The 8,303-nt window shown below is 44.6% G+C and overlaps 1 non-coding gene across 1 annotated transcript; it reads right to left on the bottom strand.

Moving 5' to 3' along the window:
- Positions 1-7,030: 7,030 nt before the first annotated feature.
- Positions 7,031-7,149, bottom strand: LOC144692852 (5S ribosomal RNA). Its single transcript, XR_013579409.1, has one exon. It is a non-coding gene; the product is annotated as a 5S ribosomal RNA (ribosomal RNA).
- Between the last annotated feature and the right edge of the window lie 1,154 nt (positions 7,150-8,303).

Raw genomic sequence — 8,303 nt, 5'->3', positions numbered from 1 at the left:
CAGGTCTGACAGCATCTGTGGGGAGGAAGACAGAGTCAACGTTTTGAGTCCGTATGACTCTTCATCAGAACTCTTCATACGGACTCGAAACGTTGATTCTGTCTTCCTCTCCACAGATGCTGTCAGGCCTGCTGAGTTTTTCCGGCAATTTTTGTTTTTGTTTCACATTTTCAGCATCCGCAGTATTTTGCTTTCATTTCACTAATCCTTACTTGGGCCACTAGATGGGTAAACCTTAGGAAACACTTATGGAAGTGATGGATCTTGCTCAGAATGGAGGTGTTGTTCTTTGACTCAGTTGATGAAAGGGTTGCACTGCGGTAAAGATACCTGTAACTCGTTCATCAGCTGGAGGCTGAAATACTGACTGATACTCAAGTCATCAGGCAGCCCCATATTCCGACTATAAATCCCAACTTCAGTAATAGGAAAACCAGTTTCCGCAGTCTCATCAACATTATATTCAGGCAGTAAAACTTGGTGCAGTGAGTTTATTCTCTATGCAACTGCAAAAATAGGTTTCTTTTTTTGTCTAGTGGTTTCCTGTTTTTCAAATTTCTACTGGGTTTAATGCCCGATTGCTAGGGAGGCAAGCATTGAATCTCTTGTATGGTCAGTGGCACAATCACAATCAAACATTGTTATTCCACGAGTGCAGTGCAGGGCTGGTCTCTGATTTTCCTTCCTCCCAATGGGATAGAATTCCACCATTGCCTCACTTCTCCCCACCAATGCCAGTAAGGTGGAATTTGCAAGGCCAATTCTTGGCCTGCAACTATTTTCTAGCACTCCATACACAGCAAAATCGAGAGCTGGTCGGGATGTGCAGCAGCTTGACTTAATTTCAGCATCAGTCTATTTAAAATGGTTGATACAGGCTTTTCAGTCTGATGCAGACAGCTTTAACTTGTATATATAGAGCATTGTTATGTAGAAAAGATATGGACACAGATATGGAGACCAAGCCACAGTTGGAGAGTTTGGAGGAATGACAGAAAATTTAAAAAAAGATGGGGAGAGAGAGGCAGCAAGGAATTTGAAGGGAGTTTTAGTGAGGGAGCTCCCAGAGCGTACTGAAGGGCTGGAGGAGGTTGCAGAGGTTGCAGTGTGCGTGATCTGTAAAGCCATTGTGAACGTTTGCATCTCTGCTGGGAGTAAAGATTTGTGCCTCAAGACATACATGATGCAAAAATTGTCACCTTGTGCAAAAACAAATGGAGTTGCAGTGACAGCAACAATTACCAAAGCATCTCCTTGTTCTGTATTGTGGGGAAGATCTTTGCTCGTGTTGCTCTGACCAGATTACAGATTCTATACATCCACCCTGGGTCTCAGTGTGGCTTCGGACCTGGTAGATCGATAGTTGACATGATTTTCTCACCTCGGCAGTCACGGGAGAAATGCCGTGAACAGTACAGACCGCAAACACATGACCAAGGAGCAGGAGTAAGCCATTTAGCTCCTTCATTTCGGAGCCTGCTCTGCCATTTAATAAGGTCATGGCTGACCTGGTAGTAACACGAAATCTGCATCCCACCTACTGCCGATAACCTATCACCCCCTTGCTTATCATCAAGAATCTATCCACCTCTATCTTAAAAATATTCAAAGGCTCTGCTCCCATCATCTTTTCAGGAAGAGAGAGCTTCAAGGACTCATGATCCCCTTGAGTGAAAAAATTTAGCCTCATCTCTGTTTTAAATGGGCGCCCCCTTATTTTTAAACAGTGACCTCTACTTTTAGATTCTCCCACAAGGGGAAACATCCTCTCCACATCCACCCCGTCATGATGCCTCTGCATCTTATATGTTTCAATCACTCTACACAGCCTTCATAGACCTCACCAAGGCCTTTGACTTTGTCAGCAGGGGTGGACTCTTTAGACTGCTGCGGAAACTAGGCTGCCCACCTGGGCATCATTTCTTCTTTCCATGAGGACATGCACAGTTTCATCAATTACAATGGAGCATCATTGGAGACTTTGAAGATCAGCAGCAGCGTAGAGCAGGGCTGCGTCCTAGTGCCATCTCACTGCGGCATATTTTTCCCCCTGCTGCTATTGTATGATTTCAGCGACTCAAACGAGGGTGTCCACCTGCATGCCAGAGCCAATGGCACGTTGTTCAACTTGGCAACACTGTCCGCTAAGACTAGTGTGTGTAATGTCCCAGTTTGTGAGTAGCTGTTTGCTGATGACCCTACTCTGGCATCCCATACTGAAGTTCACTTGCAACCATTTGTAGATCGGTTCTCTCAGCCTTGCAAGGAGTTTGGACCGACAATCAGTATCAGGAAGGCCAAAGTTATGGGCCAGGACAGATAGACTCCAAATTCCATCAACATCAACAACCTCATTCTGGAGGTCATCAACAGATTCACATACCTCGGATTAACAATTACCAGCAATCTGTGCCTTGATGCTGAAATCAGCACCAGGATTGCCAAGGCCCCAACTGTCATGTTAAAGATGAGAGGCCGAGTGTGGACCAACAGCAAACTAACCAAAAATACAAAGCTCCGTCTGTACCAGGTTTGTGCTCTCAGCACCCTCCTTTACAGTAGCGAAACATGGACAACTTACCCAAGCCAAGAAAAGCAGCCAGACAGCTTCCACCTCCACTGCCTCAGAAGAATATTGGGCATGTCCTGGCAGGATCCCCAGCATGTTTGTCCTCTTGAGTTAGTGGCGACATTGTTGGCTGGGTCATGTGAGCTGAATCGATGATGGCCACATCCCCAAAGACATGCTCTATGGTGAGCTTGCTATTGACACAAGACCAACAGCTGACCCACATCTTTGATACAAGGATGTCTGCAAGTGAGATTTCAAGTTGACCGGGATCAGGGTTGATGCATGGGAAGTCCTCATTGCTGACCAGAGTGCCTGGAGACAAGAAGACAGGAAGGGCATAGAAAAAGCAGAGAACAATAGAAATGACCAGATGGTGGAAACGAGAGTCTACCAGAAGGAAAAAACATCAGTCAACCTCAGGCCAATGCTACTCATCAGTGCCAGGTGAGGAAGGAACTGGTACTCATGAATCGGCCTCTAGAGCCAAAACAGATGATGTTTGATACAGCAGTGACATAAACCCTGGGTGCAGTCCATCATTTCCAGAGGCGGAAGGATGCCAATAGTGACTTGTCCTTCTAATTAACCTCATGACACGTGAATCTGGAGCCAGAGGGGTTTCGAGAAGTTAGTTGTTTTAATTATTTTTCATTTTTTTGTTGGGCAGGAGGAGCAAGAGTGTTTCATAAGGAGCCTTGCCTGCTCAGCTTCCTGATCTCCCCCAAACCCTGTTAGCAATGAACTCCTGAACCCTTCTTATGCACTTAGCAGAAGAATGATGATCAATACACAAACATGGAAATGCAATGGAAACAGTCTTTCACTGCTTACACTCTCAAACCTTTCTAAAATTTTGAAGGCACCTATTAGATCCCCTTAATCTTCTCTGCCCTAGTGAATGTTTTTCCCCAGATCTCTTGCCACATCGACATTCTCTCATGTCTGGTATCTTCCTTGCGATATTTGAATGATTCTGAAAATATTTCATAACCAGACTGATTTTTTTGTGGTGGCCATTTCTCTTGAATGGAATCCACTGGAAAAGATGTATTCATCACTTCAGTTAACTGCAGTTCCATCAAATGACCATGTATTCACACCCCACCATTTTTAAACACAGCACATTGCCACATTAAGTACCATTTGAGTCACTCTTGACATTAACTCCAGTTATAAGATTACATTTTTCATGTCCTGTCACCTCTGGTGTACAGAAAAAAAAACCACTGAGGGGAGAAGAGAAAAAAAACGAGGCAAAGAATATGTAACTCTGGATAGCTGAAAGATGGCCAACATGGAGTGGGTGCCACAGATGTTGGCATTGCCAGAGTTCAAACCCTTAATCTGACATGATATCATTATTCAACACCAAATAAAAGAAACATAATGGAGCTCAAAGGAAATCTTACTTTTTCAAATAATATCAATGAACCAAAGAGCTCTGAGTCACCACCTGCTTTTGAAGGAAAAATCTGTCCATCCATTGATTAGAAATTACTTGCACCAATATAAGACTTGAAGAGAATGGTTTAGATCCAAATAGTTACTTTTTTGAAGTATAGTCACTATTGTTACATAAATCAATGTAACATAATATGTACACAGCAAGATTCCACAAACAGCAAGTCAGATTTAAAACCTGTTTTGTGGGTGTTGGTTGAGGAAGGGTTTTTGTCCAGAACACTGGGGCTTCCATGGCTTTTTTGGCATCCATATAACTGGCAGGCAGGCCCTTGATTTTGATGACTCATCTGACACCCTTGACAAGTGGCACTCCCACAGTGCTGAAGTATCCAACTGGACTATTTGATCAAGACCCTGGTTTGGGCTAAGAAGCAATCACTATCCACCTCAATGCAATCCTAAAATTGTTAGCTTCTTACAATGGCACATCAGGTCTTGTTCAGTAAGCTAAGCCTCCATCTTCATCAAACATAGAAAATTTTGTACTACATGAATCATGTGGGAGTGGGAGCGCAGAGGAATGAGTGCCAAGTCAGGAATTTGGTACAGCCGGGAATTCAGTGCAAGATTGGGAAAGAGCTCCTGTTTTTTACACCCTCTCTCAACCTCCAGAAGCTGGTGAGTGATCTTCTTTTGTCTCTAAGCTAAAAGACTTGCTATTACTTCAGCTGTGTAAATTAATAACTCATTGAGTAATTAAATAAGGTTAGATATGCAGACATGGCAGAGATTGTGATGTGCTGTGACCGCACCATGTAGGAATCTGTGGAATGTATTGCAGCCCCCGTACAACCACATCTGTGGTTGAGCATTAAGTGTCTGCAGCCTGAGCAACTTTGGCTTAGAGTTGCTAAGCTGGAGTCTGAGTTGCAGGTGTTGTGAGGCATCAGGGAGAGGGAGAGTTATACTTGGACACCTTGTTCCAGGAGGCAGTCACACCCCTTAGGTTAGGCAGAACTTCTGAATCGGTCAATGGTCAGGGACAGGAGGGTGTGGCTGCGAGTCGCAGGTATGGGGATCCAACATGTAGTGATGGAGGAGCCTCAGCCCTTGACTTTGACTAACAGGCATAGGGGTGCTTAAAACCTGTGTGGATGAGCAGAAGGATAGGTAGAAGGTAGTGGATGCTCTGGCTATGATTTTCCAAAATTTCCTAGATTCGGGAACAGTCCCAGCAGATTGGAAGTTAGCAAATGTGACACCACTATTCAAAAAAGGAGAGCAAGAAAACATATAGACCGGTTGCTTGGGCAAGAAGATGGCCAATGGAGTATGTGGAGAAGTGTGAGATTATTCACGTTGGTTTTAAGAATAGAAAAGCAGAATTTTTTTTAAAGACATGGAACTTCCAAATGTTGATGTTCAGAGAGACTTGGGTGTACTTGTACAGGGAACTCAAAGTTAGCATGCAGGTACAGCAAACATCTAGGAAGGCAAATGGCATGTTGGCCTTTATTGAAGAGGATTTGTTAAGAGGATGTTGTGTCTGAATAATTTGGATAAATTTTTTGAGGCAGTAACAAAGAAGATTGATGAGGGTAGTGTATTTGATGTGGTCTACATGGATTTTAGCAAAGCTTTTGACAAGGCCCCACATGGCAGGCTGGTTAAAAAAAGTAAAAGTCCATGGGATTCAAGGGAATATAGCAAGCTGGGTACAAAATTGGCTCAGTGGCAGGAAACAAAGGGTAATTGTTGATTGATGTTTTTGCAACTGAAAGGCTGTTTCCAGTGGGGTTTCTGCAAGGCTCAGGACTAGCTCCCCTGCTTTGTGTGGTATATATTAATGATTTGGACATAAATGTAGGGGGAAACGATCAAGAAGTTTGCAGACGACACAACAGTTGGCCATGCGGTTGAAAGCGAGAGAGATAGCTGTAGACTGCAGGGAGATTTCCATGGACTTGTCAGGTGGGCAGAAAAGTGGCAAATGGAATCCAACCCAGAGAAGTGTGAGGTGATGCATTTGAGAAGGCCAGACAAGGCAAAGGAATACATAATAAATGGGAGGATGGTGAGAGGTGTAGAGAAAGTAAGGGAACTTGGAGTGAATGCCCACAGGTCCCTGAAGGTAGCAGGACAGGTTGATTAATGTGGTTAGAGGATAAGAACAGGGAGCTTACCCTGGAATCATATAAATCGTTAGCTAGCCCACAGCTTGAATATTTTGTGCAGTTCTGGTCACCTCATTATAGAAAGAGTGTAATTGCACTGGAGAGGGTAACAAAGGAGATTTACAAGGATGTTGCCAGGACTGGAAAATTGCAGCTATGAGGAAAGATTGGAGAGGCTGGGATTGTTCTCCGTGGACCAGCAGAGGCTGAAGGGAGGTTTGATGGAGATGTACAAAATTGTGAGGGACCTGGGTAGAGTGGATGGGAAGGGCCCATTTACTTAAGCAGATATGTCAGTGAGGAGGGGCCATAGATTTAAAGAGATTGGTAGAAGATTCAGAGGGGAGATGAAGAAAAAAACTTTCACCCAGAGGGCTGGAGGGGTCTTGAACTCACAGTTTGAAAGGTCAGTAGAGACAGAAACCCTCAACTCATTTAAAAAGCATCTGGATATGCATCTACAGTGCCATAACCTGCAGGGCTAGAGACCAAATGCTACAATCATACAGGGCTTGGGTGAGACCACAAGTAGAATGCACAGTTTTGGTCTCCATATTTAAGGGCAGAATGTTTTGCTTGGGGCACACTTGACCCCTCAAACGTCAAGTAGCGCACGATGATGTCAGGCGAGCATACTGTATCATCGCACACTCGCATGATATTTCAGTCAGTGGGCGCGTGCAAGATTTGGAAGTGCACTGCTGACAATTATGAGGCCCATTAAGGCCATTAAAGTTGTAATTAACAAAGATTTTTTGTTGCCAGCCCAACATTACAGTTGGCAGGTGAGCAAATCAGCCAGGCTGCCTTTGCATTTTTCAGGAAACCTCATCCACTGGCAGGATGAGGTTTCCATTATTTATTTATTTATTTATTTTAAAGCCTACCGCACCTGGTATTCCCAGGCAGTCTCCCATCCAAGTATTAACCAGGCCTGAGTCTGCTTAGCTTCCAAGATCAGAGGAGATCGGGTGTTTTCAGACTAGTATGGCCGTAGACAGGTTTCTGTTATTAAATAAATATTTTTAAAAATTCATTCATGGGATGTGGGATTTGCTGGCTGGGCCAGCATTTATTGCCCATCATTAGTTGCCCTTGAGAAGGTGGTGGTGAGCTGCCTTTTTGAACCGCTGTAGTCCATGTGGTGTAGGTACATCCACAGTGCTGTTAGGGAGGGAGTTCCAGGATTTTGACTCAGTGACAGTGAAGGAACAGCGATATATTTCCAAGTCAGGATGCTGAGTGGCTTGGAGGGGAACTTCCAGGTGGTGGTGTTCCCATCTGTCTGCAGCCCTTGTCCTTCTTGATGGTAGAGGTCATAGGTTTGGAAGGTGCTATCTAAGGAGCCTTGGTGAATTCCTGCAGTGCACCTTATAGATCATATACACTGCTGCTACTGTGCATCAGTGGTGGAAGGAGTGAATGTTTGTGGATGGGGTGCCAATCAAATGGGCTGTTTTGCCCTGGATGGTGTCGAGCTTATTTAGTGTTGTGGGAGTTGCACTCATCCAGGCAAGTGGGGAGCATTCAATCACACTCCTGACTTGTGCCTTGTAGATGGTGGACAGGCTATAGGGAGTCAGGAGGTGGGTTACTCATTGCACGATTCCTAGCCTCTGACCTGCTCTTGCAGCCACAGTACTTATATGGCTAATCTGGTTCAGTTTCAGGTCAATGGAAACCCCAAGGATGTTAATAGTCAGGGAATCAGTGATGATAATGCCATTGAACGTCAAGGGGCGATGGTTAGATTCTCTTTTGTTGGAGATGGTCATTCGTGCCACACAAGTGCCAGTGCCTGGATATTGTCCAGGTCTTGCTGCATTTGGACATGGACTGCTTCAATGTCTGAGGAGTCGTGAATGGTGCTGAACATTGTGCAATCATCAGCGAACATCCCCACTTCTGACCTTATAATGGATGAAGCAGCTGAAGATGATTGGGCTGAGGACACTACCCTGAGGAACCCCTGTAGTGATGTCCTGGAGCTGAGATGACTGACCTCCAACAACCACAACCATCTTCCTTTGTGCTAGGTATGACTCCAACCAGTGGAGAGTTTTCTCCCTGATTCCCATTGACTCCAGTTTTGCTAGGGCTCCTTGATGCCACACTTGGTCAAATGCGGCCTTGATGTCAAAGGCAGTCACTCT

This window comes from Cetorhinus maximus, chromosome 17 (assembly GCF_964194155.1).
Source record: "Cetorhinus maximus chromosome 17, sCetMax3.hap1.1, whole genome shotgun sequence".
Taxonomy (NCBI): domain Eukaryota; kingdom Metazoa; phylum Chordata; class Chondrichthyes; order Lamniformes; family Cetorhinidae; genus Cetorhinus; species Cetorhinus maximus.
This window is presented reverse-complemented; position numbering and strand designations above follow the sequence as displayed.